The sequence below is a fragment of the Eupeodes corollae genome, chromosome 1, assembly GCF_945859685.1.
Source record: "Eupeodes corollae chromosome 1, idEupCoro1.1, whole genome shotgun sequence".
NCBI classification, from domain to species: domain Eukaryota; kingdom Metazoa; phylum Arthropoda; class Insecta; order Diptera; family Syrphidae; genus Eupeodes; species Eupeodes corollae.
Genome location: NC_079147.1, coordinates 201378253 through 201393160, shown reverse-complemented (window position 1 = coordinate 201393160; position 14908 = coordinate 201378253). Strand labels below are relative to the sequence as shown.

General features: G+C 29.8%; 1 long non-coding RNA gene across 1 annotated transcript in view; it reads right to left on the bottom strand.

The window, feature by feature from the left end:
* LOC129941338 (uncharacterized) overlaps positions 1-14282 on the bottom strand; it is a 29419-nt gene extending 15137 nt beyond the window's left edge. The window contains exon 1 of the long non-coding RNA XR_008780850.1: positions 13549-14282. This is a non-coding gene — a long non-coding RNA (uncharacterized LOC129941338). The remainder of the gene's footprint in view (positions 1-13548) is intronic.
* Between the last annotated feature and the right edge of the window lie 626 nt (positions 14283-14908).

The window sequence follows — 14908 nt, the reverse complement described above, 5'->3', positions numbered from 1 at the left end:
ATTGCCATAAAAGCTTTGTCATTAAATATTTATATGAATGAAAGTGAATTGATGGATTTAACTCACACCTTTACATTCTGGGAATGTGTTTTAAGTTTTGTTGTGTTTTTTAGGGCTTTTTTGAAAATGTTTAATGTACACTGAGTCATTGGCATAACAAGTGGCAGGTTAAATAACAGGGTTTCCCGAATTACCATTCTCCCTTATTTAAATAAAAAACAAAAAGAATAAGCTACTTTAGGTTGCAGTTGAAAAATTCAGATTAACTAAAAGACTGATTTCAACAAAAAATGAAGCAGACAAAAATTTTTGCAATAGTGGGAATTGACTTGTCTGTTATATTTTCAAAGCTGAATATTTGAACTTTCCTGATGCAATAAGCTACATTTTATGCAGGTTTGCATACTCTAAAATATACTCCCTCAGTAAGATATGTAGTTATACAAAAACTGGGTAACTCGAAGTCATCAACCAAAACAAAGTCTTATTCTAATTTATTGAGATTACAATTTATTTTAAAACAATGGAAAAACCTATATTTAGTCACCAAGTTCTTCATTTTGAATACAAGTTATTAAAAAATACAATTAGTTCCTAAAAGGTCAGTCATTCGGGATGTCATAACCCCGAAAAACAACAATTAAGTTACTGCCTATAAAACATTGTCATTGGTTTGAGAAAACTTATCAATTTAATACAATCTGTGATATGTATAGTTTTATATACTATAACTTTCCTAATGCTGTCTCCACTTAATTTAAAAAAATAAGAAATTTTGTGTGTAGCTTTATTCGTCAGTCCGTTTTGTATTATTAACTTCCCATAGGAAGTTATTGTAATGGCTCCGATTTGTCAAATTGAAAATTTGATAATAAGGCAGAAAAATGCAGAAAGGGCTCTCAAGAAAATTGCGTGGGTGTTTTTTTTACCATTAGCAGTTTAAAAAAGGTGAACATTTTGGTTAACTCTAAATATCTTACGAACCAAAAACGCTAGAGGCTTGAATTAAATTGTATATAATATATTGTAACGTGATATTAAAGAAGAATATTTTAAAATAATAGCTTCTAACTAATTTTTACTTATAAGAAATAATGTTTTCAACACTAGGACAAATTTTGAGAAAAATCGAATGAATAGTTTTTTTTACAAAAAATAAAAACCTACAAAAAAATGTATTAAGTTGGTAAAAATCGACAGACGGGATGGGAAGTTATCAGTGTGGGCCGCATCCTAGCCTCTTTTTTTAATTTAAAATTCGTGCGAAATATTGCCAACTCAACGTCAAATCACACTTTGAATTTTAATGTTGGTAATAAAGTTAGTTGCGGGTCGCACAATTTGTCGGCCGTTATAACTGCACCGGAGTTTGGGTTATATTTATTAACGTGAATCGTTAATTTTTTGTTAATCTAAAGTTTATTTTTTTTATTCATATTAGACTTTTATTTGTTAAAATGTAGTTTGTTGAGATTCAAGTTTACAATCTCAAACTTCGTCTTTTTTGTCAGTCCTATGGCGACAGTCCTGTGCCAGGTATATTGTTATTGTTCTTCATTTCCTGATCATTAGTACTTTTAAGATGAATATGTTAGATTGTGTCTATATTATTTGTTCATTACTTATAACATTGCGTTAAATGTCAAAAGTCTGTTTAAAAGTGATTTTAAGTGATCATTATTAAATTCTAAGAGATTTTTACCAATTTGTATTAAATTTTATTATAAGACTTTCAAAACTGTGTATAACATCTTTCAGTACTTTGTTACCTCGTCAGTCAAATTCTGAAATGTTTAAATATCTTATAATGTACTCAAAAAAGTGACTGTCCCGATTGATAACAATATATTAATTAGATAAGCTATGAAATATGTATGTGCACCCGAATTTGATGAAGTTTGATTTAATAACTACGTTAACAAAATATCCTCAAAAGTTACCCAACTTTTGCATAATCACACATACATATATATGTGTTTGTTTAACTTTGAACCTTTTGAGTAAATATACAAGGATTCTAATATTTTCGGAACATTTTACACTGAAAACAAAGCTTAGATTGTAGTTGAGTAAACCGAACTAGAATCCAAAATACTTACTTATTTTTATTTTCCATGAGATAAATTAAACTTTTTCATTTCACTAATTAAAAAAAATTAAAAAAAAACAATCCATCTAAAATTCCTAAAACTTTGTTAGTTTTTATTTTATTGCTTTTTTCATTAAATTCATTGTTTATAAGTTTCGTATAACATATACCTGTCGTGCATACACTACCCACTTAACTGGTATGTGAGCAAATATTTGTTTTCGAATCGTTGGTTTTTCGGTAATTTTTTGTTTGAAACTTACAACAAATTTGTTGTTCAGGCGGAGATTTTTTAGTTCATAATATATAAATGCATGTTCGGAGAGTCATGATTTATTCTGAAAGTGTAGAACAATAAAATCATTAATTTATATGAAAAAAAGTTACAAAATAAAGTAAACGAAAGTTTCAATTTTTTGCTTAAAAAAAAAACTTAAGTAATCGCTGCGTTAAGTTTCGAAAGTTAAAGAAAAATCTAAAATATAATCACAGAAATTTATAATAACAATTTTCTTAGCTAATGAAGGTAGTGCAATTAATAAACACAGCTTCTAAACATGGTTTTAGTATTTGTTTATTTGTTTAAATTTGTATTTTTTTTAACATTCTGAGTGACAAATTGAAGTCCATTACAAACATCTTTTCGAAGCATGAATTTAATTTAAGGAAATAAGTTTTTTACGATATAAAAATAAATAAATAAGACCAAAAACACGACCTAGGGTAGAAGTTGAGGAGACGTGTGTGTTTTTCTATTTTTTGTTTTCTTTTCTTCAATGTAGATTATTCAGGAGAACAATTCAATTATATAATTTTTTGAAGCAAAAAATTGAAAAATTCTGCTACGTCAGTGATGTGTAAAAGAGGAGTATTTAAGAACTTATGTCGACCTTAAAAAGCGTATGTGACATTTTCGAAATACCTACTTCAAAAATATGTCCTTGCTCGAAGTATTTGATTTTTGTTCAGTACATTTGTATGTTAATTAAATTAAATATAGCACCTTTTTCAAAAAATACCAATTTAAATCGTTCTTGTACCTTTACCGAATTGTGACAAGTTCCTGGAAATTTAATCATCTAAATGCAAAAATAGATTTTAAAAACAATGTGAATTTTGTCCGTCTGCACCAGTGATGGGGTCCTTAATAACAACGTTTGACAGTCATTTATGTTCCTAAATAATTAATTTAAAAAAGTATTTTTGTCAACGAGAACTATTACCATCAAGATAATTTTGAGTTAACTTTTTCTTTTTTTATTTTTCCTAATGTGATAGTCGCCCCAAGAAAACTCTGCTGGTTTGTTGTTGGGGACACTTTTGTCAAGTTTTTCAGTGTTGTCTCCCTAAAATTTGTGGATTAATTTGAGGATATCGAGATTAATATTTTTTTCTTAGTTCTTGATATAGGATGCTGATGACGATTAAAAACTTTGCGGTATCGTAAGGGAAGGCATTTAAAAAATTTCCTTGTGAGCATTTGGCTTACTTTTGGAACCTTTACTGTTTTTTTTTATTAATTGAAATTTATATGTACTAATCGGGGACTTTATGTTACACATCATCGCATTATATTATGAGGCATCAACCTACATTATTTTCACTATAGTCAACGGATCTTAATGAGGAACAAAAATGAGCAAAGAAGACTTTAAGTGGAAGGAAAAGACTAGTTATGAAAATGACCAGGTAAACCCTTGACTTCGTATACCTAACCATTCAACCCTTACCATTACACAGTCTTTCTAAGAAAAATTTCTGAGAGTAAAATGAAAGTGAACCCTCGAGACGCCATGAGCGTCGAAAATGACACTACAAGAATTAATAGTTAAGAAGGGTGCCTAAGAAGGAAAATATTGTCCTTTGATGTTCCTTTTGGTGTCATCCTCTGAGCCCCCACGTTTTTCCAGAAACAATGTTGTCGGAATAATTATATGAAAGAGGGTTAATGTTGGCGATGTCAAGTGAAACATTGTTTATTCTATATCATTGTGGAACGCGATGCTCTGATGGAGTACTCTTAAATTTATGATGAAGTTTTGGAGTGTACTGTTCCTGCCCCTCTTTCCAAATGTATTAATTTAAAAATGAGACTTTGTGGTATTTAATTAAGGGGTTATACTTTTAGTGTTTAAGTGAAATTTTAAAATAATGTGTGTTCTTTTGAAAGAAAAAAAATTGATTAGATCAGATGCGGCATCTTTTCAAAAATAAACTTAAGTATAATTTAAAATAAGTTGAAGGTTGCTGATATGATGAAAATGTATTGCTAAGTGAAAGTTCAATTCAATCCAAACTAGTTTCATAAAATGTCGCATCATATTGTAGGGTAATAGAGGAAGAGAGGTTACGCTTTCTAAAATTTCAATTAAGTTGAACTTATAGTGAACATTAATTTGAAACAAAATCATAAATTAACTTATATTCTACAATAATCAAATACTTTATTAAAAAATCTAATTTATTAACAAATTTAAAACACTAAAGTGCCACATCTCTACATGTTTGGAGAAAATCCTGCATTTGAATTAATTGGCTTTAAATAATTATTTTGCCATCAAGTATTTCGCACTCGTTCTCGACCATCTCCAAAAACCGGAACAAGAGGCGCCTTGTAGTTGTATACCATGTTTAATTTTCGTTTAACCATTTTCGACATTCAATTGATTGAATTTGAGTAAAGCGGACAAGGAATGTTGGTGTAGTACATATCAAAACTTTTTCAAAGTAAGGACATTTTGTATTAAATTTCTTGGATTCACAACTTATTTTTCTTATTGAAGCAAATAACCATTATTTCTAAAGACTATTTTTCTACTTAAAACATTATAAACAACAATTAATTCTGAAATTGAAAATTGAATTGATTTTACATTTTCATAGTTAATGTGCATTTAATATTCTCCCTATCTTAAAATGTATATACAACATACAAAACAACTCCTTAATATCGACAAGGGTGAAGTAAGCTGTATTTATATTTTTTTAGATTTGAGGTTCCTGATGATAATGCTTCCTTAAATTCGAAATAGGGAAGAAGAAAATTAAAGGACTTTTAATATAAGAGTTTCTAAATGGGTACACAAAACTTATACCTATCTCAATTGTAAAAGATTCAAAACCGGAAAATTTTAATGATTTATTTAGGATTGAATAAAAAATACAAGAAGAAATTGAATGACAGGACGAGGAAACGAAAATGTACCCTCTCATCTGCAATAGTAGTTCAGTATTTATTTTCTTACATCTCTGATTTTGCCTTCGATAACTAGCTTTCCATGAACTGGGTGTCTAAGATGAAAAATAGAACAGAGCAGTTATCGTCTTCATTGTTATATAGACGACTTTCTAGGTTCGGGTATAATTTGACTTTTATTTTCCTGAACAGAGAAGAGTTTAGCGAAAGAAAATTACCTAATTTTGTGCGAAGTTGTATAAATTGATGTCCCGATTTACTCCTTTCAAAAATCTAGTGCATAAGAAATTGTTATTTAGTTCATAAATTGAGCTATCTTATACTCTCCTATACCTTTCTGAGAACTTTCATTTTGCAGCATCTTTAGATGTTTAAGAATACTATTTTCTTAGTAAAAATAATTCCACAGCCCTCTTTTGTTCTTTTGAATACCTTAATTTGATCCAATGACGTAAATGTGAGGAATAACATTATAAAATTCACACAATTTTTCATCCTATGTTTTTAGTCTAAGGGTTTCCGGTAGGGAATGGATAATGCAACAAATTGGTTATATCGTACTTTATGAAGTTTTGGAAACAGAAAAGAAAGAGGGGCTATATAAAGTGCACAAAAAAAGTGATTTTTTTCTTTAAGTATAAAGATGTTCTACTTATACTTATTACGATTATGAATACCTGGAATTTAAATGGGCTAATTACATTGATTGATTATTTTGCAGCAATTTTGCATACAAATTGTAAACTATAGGTGTGCATTTAAGTTTTAACAAAATCGCATGAAACTGCTTTTTAAAAAATTAATTTTTGTTTGTTAATTTAATATTGTTTCTTCTGTAAATGACTCATTAATTGCTGGTAACATAAAAACAAGCGAGTTTTGAACGACAGTTTATTTCTTTACATTGTGTTGTTATACTATATTGTTGGACTAAAAATTAATAAAATTGGATCTTTTTTTAGTAACTTCTCACTCTATGAATGACAAGAACAAGCTCATAAATTGTTCTGAAATTATGATAGTTATTTGCATTTATATTAGTATTATAGTACAGGAGCTCGCAACGTTTTCGAGCGAGAATTTTAGGTCAGTTAATTTTTCGATATGTTGTCTTCCTTTCTCTTTCGATTAGAGTCTGAGCTATCTAGCTGGCGGTAGCGGTTGCGTTTGTTAGTGCGCATCCCACCTGTACAGGTGATAATTTTGAATTTTAAAAGATTTTTTTAAAGCTTAATTTTCCTCCTATAAATAGGTCACCTAAATATACATTTGTATTTCTTTGAAAGTATTGCCGTATGATTTGAAAAAACTTGAAACTTGTTTAAAATTTGTAAAGTAACAATTCAGTATGCTTTTATTCATTTTTAGTCAAAAAAAGAACACAAGATACACTAGATAAAGAGTTTTTCAAAAATGTAAGTTATTTACACGTTTAACAAATTTCATTTTAAAAACAAGCAGCTGAGCATTTGGTTACAAAAAAAACTACTAACATGGATAAATATATTATTTCCTGTTAAAGCTTATATTCTGTTAAGATAAAATCACAAAATAATAAAAATAGCAGCTATATCAAGGCAATGACATGCTTAAGCTAATTCGAATGTTATTTCTAAAAGCACTCTTTTTCCTAATATTATTATCGATCTCACAGTCACCTATATAATCGTGCTATCTTTCTACTTGAACAGGTTCATATAAACTTCCTCTCATAATGTAATTGTACATCAATTCAACAGCTTTAAGCAATATCCTTCCTTCTATTATTTGTTTGTTCCAATTCATCCGCACAATTCGATTAATTGAGTTCATTTACAAAAAGCTACTATGCCATGTATAAGTGTATCTTCAGCCCGAAGAATGTTGAGTTTGTAGTTGAACTACATGAACTTGGATAGGAAACTAATCGATGAAATAACAATCATGTAACTTTATTGTATTCCAAAATAAAGAAAAACGGGCAGGTAACTTTTTCTTCTATATTTCCAACAAAATTGATTGCACTATTATAGTATTTTCATACCTACAGTGTGGCCATATTCTTTTATTTCACCAAGGTAAAGCTAATAGACCATAAAAACAGTACTAGCTTTTGAATGAAAATTGAATTGTAAGTGCATTTCTTTTTAACTTCCCACACGAAGTTATTATCGGTCCGATTTGTCAAGTTGAACCTTTTGACATTTGTCCACGTTTCAAAGTCCCTAGACTGAAAACAAAAGATTTTTAGAGAGAAATAGGTGCGTCCGTATGTACGTTGGTTCGGGAAGCTTTTTTCGTCGTCCATATCTGAAGATATAGAAAAGAGTTCAACTCTTAATAAATTTTGTTACAAAAATAATATTACGAAAAGTTGCAGAAAGGACTTTAAACAAATTTAGAGGGCGGTAGTATTACCATAGCTATTTAAATTTAAAAGTAAAAATTTTAGCTGATCCAAGATATCTCACGAGCGCTAGCGACTTTAATTATATTTTATTATGTGACGTGATTCTACTCAAGTATAATTTTGAGAAAAACTGAATAAAAATATTTGTCACCACGAGTAATAAACCTCAAAAATAATTCTTACAACGAAGGTCAAAGTTTTTAGTACCGGTTCTTTTTACAAAAATATACATAAGTCCACAAACTCTAATACCTTAATTAAATAGAATACAATTTTTGTTACAAATTTCTTTTCAATCGTGTAAAAATGTTATTTCCCTATACCACCTGCATAATTGAAGGTAACGACTTTAAAATGATTTTATTCTGTCCTAGCTGATATTGCAAGAAAAATCCAATCTGTATTTTAATATAATAATAATAAGAAGAACTGTCAAAAAATGGTAATAAAATTGGTAAAAACTTATTTTCGACCAAAAATGTTCGGGAAAAAAATAGATATTGAATCAAAGTTATTTTATCATTATGCGAAACATCGTTGCTAACTTTTTGATAATTTTTAAAAGAAAAACAATTAACAACTTTTTTTACATAACACAACAACACAAATTTTCGACAAACGAGCACAGATGGTTAGTTATCAGTGTGGGTCTCATGTCAGCCTCTTTTTGTAAGCTACTTACATTCCACTGTTTCCAACGAAATTCATAAAAAAGAAAACCTTTTTTAAACTAAAACTCTTAAATCCTTTTATAGTAAACCGTTAATTTCCATGCTTTCCTGTATGTAATCTGAGGAACATCAAAACAAACCTAATAGTTTGTGGAAAGTTTACAGTGCCTTCAAAGTAGATAATCTTACTTACATATTGCATATTTTTCAAAAAAACAAATATCATTTAAAAGGATTGTAGGTACGTAAGTTCCAATGAGTGTAAAATGAAATAAAATTTCAGCTTATTGCATTTATTCCAAATATAAAATAAAACGACAAAAGCAAAATGGTAACCATATAACAGTTTAGTTGTAGGTATGTATACCTTGATTAGTGGTGGAAACTCCCTAAAGATAGTATTATCGTTAAGTTTGCAATCGAACACAAGTTAGTCTTCTGAAATTGATTTCTAATGTTGCGATGTACTTTTTCGTATGATAAATTGGTTTTGGTTTCTATATTTCAATTTTTAACATTTAATTCATAAAAAATTAATACACACGCAAACTGAGAGCAATAACACATCATACATAAATGAAAAATAAGAATATTTGAGGAATTAGGATTTTGCCATCAATATCTTTATTGTTTTTTTTATTACAATCAATACCTTTCTCTAAAGCTCTGATGAAAGATACATGTAAAAGAATAGTTACGAAGGAAAACAAAACTTGTATTCCAATCAGAAGAAGTGAAATTAAGGTTTTTTCCCTCTTTTAAGTTTAAGGTTTTGGTGTTAAATTTGGCTTTGATGCATTTAATTTTTTTATTCTTAATGAGTTTTGATTTTTAGTTTTTGAACAAGATGAAATGACAAGTTAATTGTTGCTTACAATAAAGACCAAAGATAATTCTTGACGCTGATATTTGCTTGTTCACAATTAAATACTACAGAAATCCGTGAAAATTTTTGAATAAAGGGTGCCCCAAAATAAATTGATTGCAGATCTAATAATTCAAAATCATTTTAAAGTTGAAAATTAAAAGCTATTTAAACTGCAATAGCACTTGTGTTTTCATGTTTGATAAGGAAATTAGCGGAAAGCTCTTGCATTTTAGGTCACCCTTTACTAATTATTTTTGTTCATGAATTTTTTAGATAAATTATTTCTTTGACTGTACTTTAGGAAGTACCATATAGCAGAATACATGTCAATTAAAAAAATAACACTTGGATTGGAATACGAAATATCAAACAGTCTGTTTCTTTTGATATTAAATCCAATAATTACTCAAAATTTCATTGAATAAGCTTTTAAAAAGAAAATTGACTTTGGATTATCCAAGAGAAGAGAGGTGCTATTGAAAGCTGTGAAGAGACCAACCAACACATCATGTAACCTCAACCTTTATAACAAACTCACCTAAGAAGAATATCACGTTTATCATTAAGCTGATTTTCTTTTTAAAAATCTCTTCTGTGTAGGGGAGACTTCTTTCACATTAATCAGCTGTAACCGTGTTTTCTATTTTAATTGGATTCTTTCTCCTCTCGTTTTGATATTAATAATTATTATTTGCATTGATATCAAATGCTTGTAATCAAATAACACACCCACAACACAAACGATTTCGCAGTCAAAGAGGAGAGATGATGATGATAATGATTATGGTGATGATGGGAGACTCGGGTATTCGAAAAATGGTGTCAAAAGGGAAAAATCTCAACATTTTCTTTTCTTCGTCTTGTGACCAAATTAAATGAAAAGATATAAAACAAATAAACCTAATATAAAGGATAATGACGCGGTGGAAAGTATGGAGTCAAAGAACTGTACTGCAGATATAAAGTTGGTCGTTTAGAAAGACTGGTAGTCCTTATGTTATGGTTTATATTGCCCTCAGCAAAAGAAACATCTTTTGACCCACTTTGTGCAACGACCACTACACATTACACAATGGAATTTTACCGTAAGGTACTCATTGTGCATTTACAAGTAATTGATCAAGATTTTGATATCACCATACCACCCCACCTCCACAAAATAAAAGATGAAAGACCACTGAAATGAGTCAAAAAACAGCATCAAAATGATTGCCTTAAGCAAAACTATTGACAAATTGCGACTTACATTTTCAGCCAGTCATGGGGAAAATTACTGCGTTTGTCTGGTCATGTCTAGTAGAAGGGTGTCAGCAGGTACCGTGGACTCTATACGGTCTTCAGGAATAAGGCAGAGAAGATTGCTTTACAAGTGTATACACGAAACGTGCATATACATACATTCATATATACGTATTTGTGTGGACCAGCTAATTAGCTTGGCGATTGTATAGATTAGGTCATGCGTATACATTATTAGTTACATATAAACCTTTTGGAGCTCGTGTTAGGCTATAAAATTTGTTGCTTTTATTTGAAATGTTGGGGATGTTGACATGAGAAGGAATGTATTGTGTTGTAATCAGTCATCAATTTATTTAAAATACGAATATTTTTTAATGAAGGCTACCTTTTTTTGATATAAAGAAATACCATTTCTATTGACGTCAAACTTGATTCTGATTTATTTTAAAAATACAAGTGTTGCTCTTGGCCTGTTTATTGTTATAAACACAAACATTAATACAACTTCAACATAATTTAAAACACCAATGAGCTAGAACAGTAACAGACGCACAGAAATATACATGAAAGAAAAAACTTACTTGTGCGTGTAAAGGATTTTTGTGCGAACATGCTTTAGGATGACATTTTTTCCGTTTTTGGATAATGCATAAATGTGGCATTCATAAATGCTAAAAAATCAAACATTTTTAATGCTTATATCCTTTAAATGATGAAAATTTGTGGCACTTAACACAACCTGCATACAATGGTTGTTCTTATTTATAGTTGGTTAAGTCGTCATTCAATCGAGCCATATGTATATTGCAAAACAAATACAAAATCCTTGCCATCAGGATAAAGACGAAAGCATAGACAAAATTTAAAGAACTTTTTACTAACATGGATAACATAAAGAGATAGACGAAACTTACTTTGTAGATTTCCATCAGGACAACAGAAATATACCAAAAAAGATGAACTTTTTACTTCGAAACCAATCAATAAAGTTACTCAATTAAATTCGTGTACAAATTTAATTCTCGTATTTTTATACAATCGTGTTCTAGATTTTACTCCCAATAACAGAAAGAAACACACATCAAAACATTACCAACTCGAGCCGTCTTATTACAATTACAATATTTATATTTCCAATCTCTCGAATGCACTTTCTGTTTATCTTGCAGATTGATTTTCTATATTTCTGGGGTATACATACATTTTAGTTTGGTATAAAACTGATATGATTAATAAGCATTTAGGGAGGAAACGATATGCGACGCCATGCAAATAACACTCATAATCTTAATCAATCGTAACGGTCCAACAGAATGAAATACTAACAATAAATTGATTATGCATGGGAAGGCACAAAGTTATCTTTTACATATACATAGAGGTAAAAAGGAAAAAGTGCTGTTGCTTTACTGAGCTTCTGGCGTGATATAAGACAAACTTTTCTTATATTGGACAAACTTTTCTTATGTAAGGCAAACTGTTCTTATATTCCGTCTCTTGTTTGCCTTCTATGTTGTAGAGTGTATGACAAACATTTACTTTTCTCCATTGAGCAATAAGTTTTTCGAGAACCTCAAAAATATTGTTTAGAATGGTACAAAAAATGATCGTCTATCATCGCTATTTTATGTTTTGTATTTTGTTGCGTTTTATAGTTTCTTAAATAAAAGGCAAGAATATTTGTAATTCAATTAACAAAAGTAAATTATAATATTTTATTATAGCAATAACAAGATGTTCACATCATAAGAGATATCACCAAAGAGAGTTAGAACAATTAGAATTAATGATAATATTCATACAATTAAGTAGTTGGCAAGACTGCATTTGGCAATACAGGGTGGTTGTAACATATTTTAATCGATAATTTGTGTCCAAACTTCCAAGTCTTATGTAAGCATTTAAAAAAAAACAAAGTTCAAACTAATTTTCGTCAGACGTCCCATTTTCATATTGTTTTCAATATCTATAATATTATTTACATATTTTAGGCCTTAGTGTCCATTTTTCAGTGGACTCAATTTTATTTGTTAGGTGTTTAATGTGGGCTAATTTTAAGTTTGTGGAGTCACCAAAAATGCAGAGAATTTTAACATTGTCAACTAGTAACTGACAGAACATATAAGAAGGGATTATCAGTAGTAAAGTAAAATGTCTTAAACTATACCCTTAAGACCTTCTTCAGCAAAAAGGATTGTCGCACAAACTTTCTCGTGTATCCAAAGAACTTATTTGAAAATATATCCAGAATTTAAGGATATATAAATGTACCAGGAAAATAAAAATTTTAATACAATCCCATATTAAACAAAAAAAACTTGATTTTCTTATTTTTTCTCGAAATTAATCCGTATTCAAAAAATGAATAAACGCTCAACGCGTTCGAGATTCGTCGAATCAAATTTATATGCATGCCATTTCAGAAAACAATTCGAAATTATGCCAAACTGTATTTCAAAAATTTTCTACAGGAATATACTAAAATAATAGTACTAAATAAATAACGTAGTTTTGTTTGTGTTTAGTTTCAAGTATTTGTAAGCACTTCATTGCCTCTCTGGTGAGCAGAACAACTCAGGTTAACTGAAGAGGCCACATCTTTGTATATAAAAACTATATATATACAAAGGCCACATATAACTATAGCCTCAAAGTCTGAACCCAAACCATCAGGCAACATGTTCAGGATATTATTCGCATACATATACGTACATTAAAGTAACGTTTGCTAGACATAAACAATGTTAGTTGTTCCGCTGACAAATTGGTGCATTTTCTATTTTTGTCTTTTCTCTTTCGTACCAGACAAGGCCAAGGGAGATAAAGATAATAATGATGATGATAATACGGAGGTCAAAGTTGTTTAACCATTTACCCCTTAGCAAGGTGACGATGTGAGAATGACAGTGAGTATACACCACACCGGCATAAGTCAACCATCAAGATTGAAGTTTTCAATAACATGTGTCACATGTTTTTGTCTCACGATATATTTCAGCTTTTTTTCTGTACTTAACAAAATTATAGAATAGAAATAGAAATAGAATTTCAGGGAAATAAAAACTTTATTAAAATAAGATCAAAAATACTTACATTTGTTTTTTACATGTTGTTTTTACACATGTTTTTGTATCCTTTTATGCACTGAATAGATCCATTTTCCAATTACCTTCAGACCCTTAGCATTATAGGACAAAGCTCTTGAATTACAATTCATTTCTTAACCCCTACAAACAAAATGTCAACTCTTAAGAAACAGAAAATCAACGATGAACTTCCTTGACACGTGTTATGTTGTAGATGACATGCAGGTTAAGTTAAAAAGTGCGTACCGTACCAAAAACTTCATATTACTGTATTGTTATTATTGAAATTAGGTTTCGAGTCACGTTCGAATATTAAAATTTTTTCGTTAACTATTGTGGAACTATTTAATTTTTCGAAAAGTTTTGTTGTTATTTTGTATTGTTCCTTTTTCGTGAATTTATAACATTTGAAGGTAGAAACGGTATAGTTTGGTCTACTTTTTTCGTAAAGTTATGTTCCGTGAAAGTCACTTTTATACTGACGACCAACCTTCACGAACTTAACGGCCTTAACTCAATGATCCAATTTAAATGGAGGATGCGATGCACTGTAGGTACATTTTAAAAAACAGAGGTATACAGTCTCGTATGGAAATCCCACTAAAATTCACTGAAGAGTTTCTAGAGCGCTAATGTTAAGATGATTTGTTTTCAACAAAATTTGCTAAGACTCTTTTTGAACGTGAAAATGAAAAAATCTTTTCGACATTATCACACTCTCCAGGTTTACCTCCGTTCTAGCCCTACGATAGGGAATGAACTAAAAAGAATTCGCTGTCGTGTTTGTTTCGTGTGGTATCGTTCGTTTGCCATTTGAGTGAGTTGCACGTAATAAAGACGAATTTTCTTGAGCAAAAATGCAATGCGCAATTCACAACTTATTGTTGCTGACAATGATAACATGTTGCGAATGTACGCCTGTGTAGGAACGGAGTTACAAAAGTATCAATGATTTACTCAAAACATTTGAGAAATATGGAGCATAATAATCAATTTGAGTGCAACAATAATGTAAACTGGTTGAAAATTAGGTTGGTTCATGATGACAACGTTGTGATATTATCATCTTATTTCAAGGAAGATTGTAGATCTTTTTATTGCCTTTACTCTGCATAAAACGATATCTGTTCGTAGGGAAGCAATTAAAGATTCACTGTCGCAAAGCTAGGAGTAGTCAGTTTGGTTATTACGAATTCTATTGTAGAGAATTATGTTTTTTTTTGTGTCTGTAATGCTCTGAACTTTTTGTGATTTAATGCTGAAATTTTTTTGAAGAATTGACGTGAGAAGAGTATCATTGCGTCATTTTTTAAGGACTTGATGTTGGAGGTCATTGAAATTTCACTATGTTAATTTCATCCTCTAAA